Here is a 13300-nt window from a genome sequence, read left to right on the forward strand (position 1 = left end):
GTAAAAAAAACTTGCAACAGATTGTAATGTATATATTGAAATTATTTATTATAGTTTTTATTTTCTCTATTAAAAAATGATCTTTTTCAATTTTTTACACACATCATCTTAAAAATATAAATTAGTGAAGTTGCTTTGAAATGTTTATCAGTTTCAAGATTTTTTTTTTTTTTTTTTTTTTTTTTTTTTTTCAACAAAGTTAATTTAACTTCTACAATTTCTGCAATGATTCTTTAGCATGTTGATGTATTCAATTCACTATTACGTAATTTTTTATATTCATGTTGATGTGTCAATTTTTATTCTTTATTTGCTATAGACTTAAACTTAAAATTTATGTAGATTCAGAAATAATAATATTAATACTAATAAAAACTAATTTCATTTTCAAAGTGATGTAATTTATGTATACTTAAATAATTACAATATGAATAAGTTTGAATGTCAAAACTCAGAGTATATTTAACATTCCACAATCTTATCTTGAGCCATTCACTGAAGATACTGCATAGTCAAATTGCAAAATAATTAAAACATTAGAATGATTTATCACATTATTTTTTAAAGAATAGAACAGAAGTAATATCCATAGATAAGTCTCAACAGAGAATACAAGTAATATTCATTTAAACACAAACAATACCATGAATAAAGACATCCATTTTTCATCAAAAACAAATGATCATACTATTAAACACTTTCATGTATTGCAAGTTAAAATCATTGCATATATATATATATATATATATATAGATTCTTTTTTCATGTAAAAAGTAAAAAATATGTATTCTACATTTATTGGAAATTCTTGGTTAAATCAAGGTTAAAAAAGAAGAAATAAGGAAACAAATTTATAAATCAAACATACATTGGATTAGATATTTAAAGAAGAACAATATGTCAAAATTATGATTTTTTATGTACATAGTCACATTTGTGTTTAATAGGCATTTTAAGGTTTTGGTGCCAAAATTGCCTAGATCACTTTTTTATACATGCCTAAATTAAGGCCGTGCATACAATGGTAGTTATTGAATCTATGTATTGGTGTGTACCATAATTTTGATGTCCAACAATGATAGATAGTTATTTTGTTTATTGGTATACACACCTACAATTTTGATGTCTAAGAACAAGAATAATTTAGTTTACATTAAGGCCAATGATGCAAAGTATGGTTTAAATATTGTCTCTTGTTGTGTTGCCACTTTGATCACGAACAAGATGTAGTATTGCTTTTGTATTATGTTTGGTTGTGAAAAGAATGTTAGAGCAAAGTGATAGATCATGACTAATATAAAAGGTTGGAGTGTGCCATTTTAATACTATAACATTGACTTGCATATGAAGAATCATTATACTATCAAATTCTAAGAGTATTTGCAACTCCAATCCAAAACAAAGCAAGATGTCTTCTTTAATGACATTGTGGTCTTGTTTCAAAACTTAATGAGGTTTCACTTGGTATTTGATGTTCTATGCCAACATGAAATTCTCTTTAATATTGATAAATGCATTGTCTAAGTCATTATTGGTGATATGATATATTTAATAGAGGTCAAAGCCAATAACAATGATAATTACTTGGAATAGAATGAAAAAGAGCCTATGTTTGGTAATGAAACCAAATGTGCGGTTATAATCTCTAATTTTCTTGTGATTATTGTAAAGACAAAGGAGTAGGTAATGTCACTTTTTAAGTGCAATGAGTCAATAAACAATGATGATAAGACATTGTATTCTTATATTATCATAATTTTAAAGACCAAGACATAACTATTCAACTTGGCTATTTGAAATATTACTTATGGAGCATCATTTTGCATGATGGCAAAGATCATCAACAAAATGTATACAATCTTCTTTGCTTTGTCATTTCATTTTTATACTTACAACAATATGAGTAAGTTTGTCAATTTCATTTATAATATCAACTTTTAATAGCTATCAAAATTACTACAAAATATGTAGGCTTTCTCATTAGTACTTGACTTTGTAGTCCATTAGAGCATGTCATGTCTTAATGTATGCTATTGTATTTACGTGGAGCAAAAACGCATCATCAACAATCTACATGCATATACATTGCCAATTTTCGAGCAACATATATGTCAAGTCATGTCCAACATAGTTGCTAAGTTCATTGACTTATTTTGTCTTGATTAAAAGGTGTGCCTTCTCAATGTGTCAATTAATAGAACTCAAAATTAACTAGCCATATTGCTGACATTATGACTTGGCTTTAGGGATCTCTTTATGATGATTGTAAATTGATTCATATTTGGTGCAAAGCACATGAGCTTGATTTAGTCATAGAACATATTATAAATGTAGTGGTGAAGGATTGTTTCTTCTTTGGGATGATAGACTTCATTTTGCACCTCACATATCAATAGAATTTAATTGCAAAAATAATTAAAATCAAGATTGCTCATAGTAGATCTTTATTTATTTATTATTATTTAATACAATTCAAATAAGAGGTTAAATTTGAAATAATAAATTTATTATTAAATTAAATATTTTTTATAATATGTTCATAAAACTATATATATATATATATATATATATATATAGCTTATGATATTTATAAATTAAGATAAATAGATACACATAATTATACCATATATATATATATATATATATATTATTTCATAATATTATAATGTGACATAGAAATGAAGTTAAAATTATATTTTTTATATATCATTATATGTATTTAAAAATTAAAATACATAAATATCTATTTTTTTTCTTCAATTAAATTCTTAATAAATTTATAATATATTATATTTATATTATTTAAAATTAGAAATTAAAATCAATATAAGCCTTAAGAGATGTAATTATCAAACAACCTTATGTTTGGAAGTTTTATAAAAAATCTTTTATTTTTTATAATTAATTTAGATGTAATTTGACAAGCTTGTTAGTCATTTGATGTGCATCCATGTAAGACAATGTGTGTCCTATTTTTTGGACTTTTAGAATATTTTTTTGAACAATTTTAAATGATTTTTAGTAACTCTAGGATTTAGTTTGATTAAAGTGAAATTGCATGTATATTAATTCAAATTTAGTAAAACATTTATATTTTTCTTAGTTTTTTCTTAGTTTTTTATTTTTTTTATTTTTATAAATGTGTATAAAGTTGTATCTAAGTTCTTAATAAAAACTTGTAATTATATTAGATAACATATTCTTTTTAACTTTTAAGTTAAGTTAGACATGGTGCATACAATATTATGAATGGTTCATAAAAAATATTTAAAATTATTGGCTTTACTCCTGCAATAAAAGCCTTAGAACTACATCTTGTTTTTTGCTAATAAAATGAATCAAAATTTTTTATATTCCATGTTGACTTTACATTCCATATGTTGAACTCACATTTCAATTTGGATATTGATTAGAGTAATATTCTCAATGTCGTGGTACCATAGCCACATGATGACCCTCCAAAGCATTCATGGGAGGCAGTTTTTGATCTAATATTTAGTTGGGGATATTTTTAGGGATATGAATGGAGCAGCCTAGAAATGATATACTTGTGCAATTATTTCACCAACCCAATAAAACATTAAAAAAACAATGTAGAGTACAAAAAGAAAAAAGAAAAAAGAAAATTGAATCATTTTTCAAAGACAAAATGATTAAAAGGAAAAAAATAATCAGTGAAAGGGCATTTAGGTCATGTTCATGTGTTTCAATGGTCTTTTTGGTAAGCTCCGGTTCTTCATTTGAAGTTATAAGGAGTGAAAAGAGGTATCCTCTGCTGCCCTTCAAAAAATTATCTTTAGATTGATTCACTTGTTTTTATTACTATTATTAATCCATTTACTGCCCTGTTTACAAAGTGTGCAATGTTAAACCTTGAATGCTAGACTTGTTTTTCACCTTACTACAAAATATTACTTGGTCACAGAGAAAGAACAAAAGCTAGTGAAATGAATTGGAAGCATTCAATGATGTTTGGTTGCCAAAACCTGTGAGTCCATTACTCAATAATTAAAAATTATTATATTTATACATTATAAATAACAACTACCAATTAATATCTTGTTAATATCACTGTCTTTGGGAATTTCTCATGGACTCATCAAGTAGGTGGCTTTTAGAAAATGCATAAAAAAAAAAATTATAATTTTTTTTTCATAATAACCATAAAAGGAAATTAAGTTTTTTTATACTTCATAATTTTTTTTGAATCAAGATATGAAATGAAATATTTAGATCCATTGTATAGCCTTTCTTTGCTATATACTAAATCCAAAAAAACCATATTTTGGAAAAGGGCTTTTCTTCACCAAGAGAGAGACCTTGATAAATCTTGAGTTGTGGCTTTTTAAATTATACTCGTAAATATAAATTACCCCTCAATTGCTGTGTCTATCAACATAAAAATAGATTATTTTATGTTAATATGATGTCAAAAATAATGCAACATTGTTTTTCTAAGTTGTTTCAGTAACCTTTGTGTTATCTTGTGTTTTTCATGGAATGTTTTCTTCACTGCAACCAAAAATGTTGACATCATGCAATCAACATAAGAACATCACACTTCCATTCTAATTGCATTTTGGGATATTGCTAATTAAAAATTAACTGTATGCAATAATTTTGAAATAGGATTTTTGAACAATTTGAAGTGTTCATTGAAGATTTTAATGCAAAAATAAATCTTTGTGAATTTTTTACATAGTATAAATAAATTATCTCTATAAACAAGGAGAATGAAATTAATTACTCATTAATAATACATTTTTTTTAATTACTCATTAATAAATTTTTATTAACAATTTCATTCTTTTCTATCTTGTTGTTATTATGATTTCTATTACTGTTTTTAATTTTATTTGATACAGTTATGTTTAAAGAGTAATAATGAATTTGTAGTGCTTGAAACCACTCACTATTGTAAGCAGAATGTACTGCCTCCAAATTGCCATATTATATACACTTCCATCACTTGAAGGACCTAATTACTCACTTCATTTAACCAATTTTATGATTTAATTTCACTTCTGTCGTTTTGAACTCTATTTTACATCATTATATTATAACTATGTTATTTATATGTCTTCTCCCTTTGGTTGATGTGATTTCTTTATTTTCACTTTTTATAAATTAAATATTGTAATGTTTTTGTATTGGCATGGTAAAAAAACTAACTAAGAGCATTGTAATATTGTATCAGTGTAATCTGTTATATGAAACAAACTAAATATTTTTAACAGATTGTAAACATAAGATTTTAAACCAAATGGTCTAAAACGTTTCATTGTCAAAAAAAAAAAAAAAAAAAAAAAAACAATTGAAATACAAAGAAAAGAGATTTTACATACTGAACAAAACAAATAAGTAATTGGTAAATTTTTTAAATAGACAATCTTAAGATTATTGTTTAATTTTTTGTCAAATAAGGCACATCTAATATCAAAAATGGTAATTTTTTATTATAGGAATAGGTAAATAAAATTGATTTATAAATAAATTTCTAATTTCTGATTTCATCATAAAATAGATGGTAAATCATTTATTAGCAGATTTTTCCAAAACCATAACCATGTAGATTTGCTTTGGTTGGTTTTCAAGATTGGATTGCAATTTTGATCTTTTTAAACTTTAACAACCATAAAATATGAAACACAAGAGAAAAAAGTTTGAAAAAAATTCTCACCAAACAAGGGTTTGAATTTATATTGTTGTGTGTTTGAAACATTCTATAGTTTTCTAAAATTGAAACTTCAAATGTAATCAATGAGTGTCTCCATCAATGACTAACCAAGACTTTGAAATCCTTCAAAGAAGCAATGTTTTCCTTTACCAACACAAAATCAAATTCTCTCATTATTGCACATATGCCAAACTTCTCAACACATACCATTTTTTAAATATTTATTGATTTATTTAGTTCATTTTGGATCCTTTCTCATCCTTAAAGATTCCAAAAAATCAAGAGCAAAGAATAGAATTTTGCAAACAAAACCAAACAAGCAAAAGGGTCTAAAATAACTCAAATTTATTTTTTTCAAATCCTAGCAGTGAAATCACAACCATACTTCATAGATCCATGTACAAGGATTATGAGTTAATTAATAACAAAAACAAAAGTAGAAGCAAAGAATGAAAATAGACAATAGGGAAGTTATAGTCAAAGAAGATGTCAAGTATATGAGCACATGCATATTTATTCTCTAAGGAAGGGGGCCAATTAATGCAAAATAAGTATTGTAGTTTGTGACTCTATCCAGCAATATATTTTGAAGGATTGTCTTTCCTAAAGTTGGCACCCACATTATCTCCAAACTAACTTAGATATATTAATGCATATGCGTAGAAGAGACAAAATATATTTTACACTATTTTATTGCACCATTGCAGCATGGTATAATGATTTGAAGGACCTAACTTTTGCACTTGTTTGAGCTAAGTATGAATTAAGAATTCTTTGATGTCCAAGTGGAATCCGAGGAGTGGTGGCAATGGAGTGGTTGGAAGGGCCGCCTTCCTTATTTCAAGGTAAATTTCATAAGGAGGTGTGAAGTGAGTTGAGAAATACTTTAGTGCTATTGTGTCCCGAATGCCTAAGTAGCATAAAAGTCATGTGTCCTGGGCATCTCAAAAGACAAAAGGACTTAGGTAGGTTAAGAAGTGATTTGAGAGACAAGATATGTCTCCTTAGTCAATTCTTGATGAATGACATCAGACTAATCACTTGGCATTACACAATAGAACAAGCTTTGAGTCATGGCACATTTCTTCTAGGGAATGAGAGGCAATGCTATGTGTGTCATGGAAATTGGTGAATGCAAGTAGGCATTGTGCTTCAAGATTGTACTGCACCTCAAGGTTGTACTTAACACAGTTTGGCACCTAGATGGACTCAAAGATTAGTAGAGGTTAGATTGCTCCTTATCTGTAATGTTTTCATGTGAGTAATGTTGCCTTAGTAGGATTTTCAGGTGATTGAAGGTGCCTTGTGACAAGACAATATTACATATGGTATTAGAGCCCATAAGATTAAAATTGGCAAGAAGTGTATAGAGGAATTTTTTGACCATACTTAGGTGAATGAAGCTAGAAGAGATGAGAAAGAAAACTAAGAATGCTTCAATCCAAGGGATGGAAGATAAATAGGTCCTCAAAGCTAACTCGCAAGTAATCCAAGGAGGTCAAGTACTTAGACCAAAACAAAAGTTAGTCAAGAAGAAATCTATGCTCAAAGAGGTAGATTTGAATCCCTTGAAAAAATGCAATAAAGAAACTCAAGAAGAGCCAAAAGAGCTTACAAATGTACTTGCAAACAAAAAAAATTTTGAATCTTCACAACAAAGAAGAAGAAAGTGACCAGAAACGGACGAATCCTAGGTCGCAAAGACAAAGCACTTCTAAGATATTCAATCACTCAATAGATTTGTATGTAGAGAAGAAAGGTTTTATTTCTCTTGTCAAAGTTGAAAAGATGATAATGAAGATGATAGAAGAGAAGAACATGGAATTCAAAAAAAAGATAGAGGTGAATTAATTTTTGATCAATTCTTGCATGAGAGAAAATATGAAGAAGGAAGCTTTGCTCAAAAGCCAAAAGATTAAATTGAAATCTTATCATACTAAGACAAAGTAATTGCAGAAGTAGAGAGATACAAAGTACAAGAGAATCACAAGGAGGTTTTTTAAGGAAGTACAGCAATGGCATTTAGCTAATAATATTAAAAAAGATATAAATAAAATTAGAACCTTATTAACTCTATTGAAGGAAAGTACATTAGATTGATTTGATGGAGAAATCAAAGCCAACCTAAATTGTGTTAAAAAAACCACTTCCAGTGAAGTTTGTGAGAGATTCATATCGAGATTCAAGAACAAGTGACAATACTTTATTGAAGGGTTGGAATTACTTAAGCTTAGGCAAGAAGCAAATAAAACCTCTGTCCTTAATTATATTGATAACTTAAAAAAAGTGTTGAAAAAGAAAAACCATTTCCACCAATATAAATGATGCCTTTGCCTTAATGTCACAATTGAAGATGAAAGAACAAAAAGTTGGCCAAAGAAAATTGAGTGCGATGATTAGGACTTAGAAAAGAAAATCCAACTTTTCAGGGAGAGCAAAGTTCTTCTACAGTAAAAAATGATCCTTATTTTTTAAAAAAAATTTAAAGAAATAATTTTTTAATTTTTTAAATTTAAGGTGAAGGATGGTGGCTTGTTTTAGGTACTAATAAAAAAGACACTATGCCAATAACTACAAGAATGAAGAGGTTGTTAAGAAAGTAAGTGAAATTCCTAAAATTCCTTTGTCATGCAAAACTTGAGTTGCTCAAAACTTTTAAGTTATGAGTCTCACCATGCAGATCTTAAAAAAAGAAGGTAATTTTGAAGGAAGACTTATCTATGCCAATTTGCACAAAAAATCCGTCTATCTAAGTTCTAAAGTTAAGAACATTGAGGTTTCAATGTTGATTGACTTAAGGACAACCAACTTGTTCATGAATTCGGAATGAATTAGAAGATTTGAGTTGACTCAAGAATCAATTAAAGAAATATGAATGTTATTTCCTCAAGGACGAAAGACAAAATGCTTAGTTACAAATGACATGAAATTCAAGTCTAGAAGTAAGAGGTTTCAAGAAGAAATGACAATATTTAGCCTTAATGGAATATACATAGTGATAAGAAATACTTTTTTAGAATTTTACGGAATGGAATTATAATAAAAGTCCAAAATTAAGAGTAGTCATAATGGTAGGAAATGAAAAAGTCATAGATTTGCCTTTCACGAATTGCTCAATGTTATATGAGTCATGGATTGCTATAGTTGCTTAGTGTAAATTAGAAGTAGAACAATTCTTCTTATACCTAAGAAGCAGCAACTTTGATTATGAATTTGTAAGTGATGATCTAGGCAATAAAGAGGAATGAAGGACCACTTTGCATTCTGCAAAGCTTATGCAAAATCTCATGTTGGAGTTTAGTGATGTCTTGATGACTGAGCAATCAAGAGAACTTCTACCCAACAAAGTAGTGGATCACAAAATTGACATAGTTTCAACTTCATAACTCCTAAATAAGGCACTTTATTAGTTGAATTAGTTCAAGTTAAAAGAATTCAAGTAGCAACTCAATGAATTATTGAAAAATACCAACATCAGATAATATAAATTTTTATTTGAAGCCTTAATTCTTTTTGTATACAAAAAAGATGGAAAGATGAAGATATGCATTGATTATAGAGCCTTGAATAAGATCACCATCAAAAATAACTATCTACTATTACAAATCAATGATTTGTTGGATAAGTTGAATGATAGTAAGTGTTTTAGCCAATTCGATCTTAAGAATAGCCACTACCAAATAAGGATTGTCCAAGAAGACATAAAAAAAATGGCTTGTAGAACCAGATATAGTTCTTATGAGTTTATAATTATGCCTTTTGAATTATTCAATGCTCCAACAACATTTTCCATACTAATGAATTTGATTTTTTATAGAAAAAAGTAACGATTTTGTGGTGGTGTTTATTGATAGAATTTTAGTATTTTTCAAGAATAAAGAAGTTTACAAAGTGACCTTGAAAATTTTCTAAAAGAAATTACAAGAAAACTAACTTTATGATAATAGGAAAAATAATATCTTTTACTTAAAGGAATTGGAGTATATAAGACATATTATCAATGGCAAAGGATTGAAACTAGATCTAAAAAAGATACAAGAAATTAAAGCTTGTGAGGTATCTAAAATTCAAAAATATGTGCAATCTTGAACTTAGCAAATTATTACAAAAAATTCATGAGGAATTTCTCTAAGATTACTAGTCTCCTTTTGAGCCTCTTGAAGAAATATAGTAAGTCCATAAAGTGGGACTCAAGCTGTGAGAAGTTCATCCAAGAGATTAAAAAAGTTCTAATTTCAAGTACAATATTATTCTATTATTTAACAAAGGATTTGAGGTTCACAAAGATACAAGAAACTTTATAATTGGTCGAGACTTGATACATGTCACTTTATTTTTTGACTCCTAAATCTCTTTGTAAGGTGTGCTAACTTCAATTGTAAGCAACAAGAATGTGCACTTCACAATTCAATTTTGACAATATGTTATGAAAAAATTTGGATCTAAAATTATAATTATAATAGCTTAGCATGTATAAAAAGATGGCTAAATTGAAAGAATCAATAGTATTCTTTTAATATATCTAAGATATTATATCATAAGCAACTATGAATACTAGATTAAGTGGCTACTTGTAGCCAAATTTAATTATAATATTAGTCAAAATGAGTCTTTAGGTGACACACTTTTTCAAGTGGCTCATGGCTTTGATGTCTTCAAGTCCATTGACTTGATTGGAGTCAAGAAAAGTGATAAGAACACTTTTAGGTTTTATTCAATTGAAGAAGTAAGGTGGATGGCTCAAAGGGATGTCATCATAAACACTACGAAAATAAAATTAGTAGTAGCCCATAGTAGATATAAGAAACAAGCCAATAAGCATAGGAAAGATGTGCAATATAAAAAAAGAGATAAAATATGATAAAACACGAGTAACCTCACTTCCTTACACATTTTACTTCCAAGTGGATCCAAAAGTAGACAAGACCTTTTGTAGTTGAAAGGATACTGCACAAGAATATTTATGTAATAGATAATTCAAAGAAATTGAAGTGGCATCTAGTTTTTTATGTGAACATTCTCAAAAAATTGATAGATGATGAAAAAGATTTTTATAAAGAGAAGGCACATGTTCCACCTCAAAAAGAGGTTTAGATCCAAAATATGAGTTAAATATCAACAATATTTGACAAGAAATAGACTGATATCAAGAGAGTTTAATATTTTTATACCTTCAAAAACTATCTTCTATATGAATTTCAACGGATTAATGACAAAAACTTGAGACATGTACAAGAATTTGTAATGGCTTTTAATAAGAAAGTAGGCAATTATAGAAAGGTGAGATATGTATAAAAGTAGTTGAAGAACTAAGGTTCTTAATTACAAATAGGAAGTTGTACAGCAAACCCAAAGATGAAGGCATCTTTATTCTAAATAGGAGGAAGAGGGTTGTAAAGAAAATCCTTTACAAAGCACCGAAAGTAGGTAGAAGTTAGCCAAAAAATTCATGAAGTATAAAATTCACAATGTAGGCAAAATATTGTCAAGGACAAGAACTTGATGAAAAAGCAATTTAGATAAGTGAGCCTTCACTCAAAGAAAGGTAACAAAATATAAATAAACAAGTAAAAAGAAACTAGAATGGCTATTGCCAAAAGATAAGAAAACTAGAGACCCTTGAAATCAAACTGGAAGCAAGAAAGGAGTTGACAAGAGTGAAGAAGGCTTCATTCTTGTCTCTATATATACTATCTAACTAGAGGCTACGTGGCAATGTTCTATAGTACCTCTAATATGTGTTGACTTTGTAGGACACATGCCTTGACTTACAAGGCAAGTTTTTCTATGTGTGGGCCATATATTTAGCTTGATCTTCAAGCTAACAACATGTGTGGCACATGGCCAACTTGTTGACTACGTTTCTAATCCAAAAAATCAATTAAAGACACCTATGAAGTCAAAGCAATGTCTATGAAGCTTCTAGGAAGCTTCTATATTAAATACTATAGAATTAACTTACTTTTACTTACTTTTACTTACTTTTATTTACTTCCACCTATTTGTATATGTAATTACTAGCTTACATGAGTGTGTCCGTGATATTACCCCCCCTTCTAGGGATGAGTTCCATGAAGAGCAATCATCATATGTTGAGGAAATCTATGATGCGAAAAATTATATTTGCCACATACTTTGATCTTTGTTCTCTTTGAAGATGATTGATAGGGCCTCTCAACCATCAATAGTATCCCATACTAGGGCGGGAAGACCACCCAGTTATTTGATCATTGTTGAGGCCTTCATAACTTCCTTCGAATAGAACATTTGGAACACCATCAGGAGTTGTTTCTAGCTCTAGCAAAATCACCAAACATCGGGAGTCCCTTCTCAAATCGTGATACCAAACACATTGTATCTCGCCAACTATTTGAGGAAGAACATGTCGTTCTTGAAGATCTTCATCTCGATTGCATCATCTTGAAGGTTGTGACAATTATAATGTCTCATTCGGCAGGTCAGCAAATGAAGGCTCTTGAGTCAAATCCGCTGATTGTTGGTTCTCCATCTCCTAAGCGTCACAACTACAAAGAAGCTACAAACAAGGATTGAAAGTAGAATGTTATCTTGCCTAGATGTTGTTTTTTTTATAAAGAAGGTTTTTCATCTTGATTTTGATGGATGTCATTGATGAATAGCCTCTACCACCTTTGTTGCATTTGCAAGATTCTTTATTGGCTCCCATGTACGTTCACTAATATCATATCCACGCCAATGGATAAGATATTCTAATTTATTTCGGCGCCGCCTTGAATCTAAGAATTCTTCTACTTCAAACTCTTCATTATTGTTCTTTTCTATAGGAGGAGGTGGAGCTTGTCATCTTCTTGATATGTCCACTGTCTTGTATGATTCAAGAAGAGACATGTGGAATACTGGATGGATTTTCATTGACTCCAGTAGATGTAAACGATATGCAACTGGATTGATTTGTGTAGAAATAAAAAATAGTCCCAGCCTTTGATAGTCCAACTTGTCACAAGGATGAGTGGTCTTGATGTTGCGACGAAGGAGCCATACCTTATCACCTAAGAGGAATGGTGGTTGTTCCTTTCGATAGACATCCGCATTGACATTTTGTTGTTCTTGAGCCTCTTTTAACTGCGCCTTCATCATTGCATGTAGCTCTGATAAATGAATCGCCAAATCTTTTGCAGCAGGATTATCAACTTTTGAAAAGTCAAAAGTATCAAGTCATAGATGATAACCATAATTAGCAAAGAAAGGTGTTTTTTTTGTAGAAGAATGTATCGTGTAATTATAAGCAAACTCTACCAATGGTAAAAGAGTTGTCCAATCATCTTGTTGGTATTTAATGGTACATCTTAAATATTGCTCCAAAACTTGATTAACACGCTCCGTTTGTCCATTAGTTTGAGGATGGAATGCTGAAGATAGTTTTATATCCTCTTTTAGAATCTTGAAAAGAGTCCACCAAAATCTTGATACAATTTGAGTTTCCCTATTTGATATAATATCCTTGGGTAATCCATGATAGCGATAGATATTTTCAAGAAAGAGCTTAGTTGTTTCTTTACCTGTGATAGATTTTGTACATGATACAAAATGTGCCATCTTGGTAAAACGATCTACTATCACGAATATAGAGTCATAAGAACCTGA

This window comes from Physcomitrium patens, chromosome 15 (genome assembly GCF_059467195.1).
Source record: "Physcomitrium patens ecotype Gransden chromosome 15, ASM5946719v1, whole genome shotgun sequence".
Classification (NCBI taxonomy): Eukaryota; Viridiplantae; Streptophyta; class Bryopsida; order Funariales; family Funariaceae; genus Physcomitrium; species Physcomitrium patens.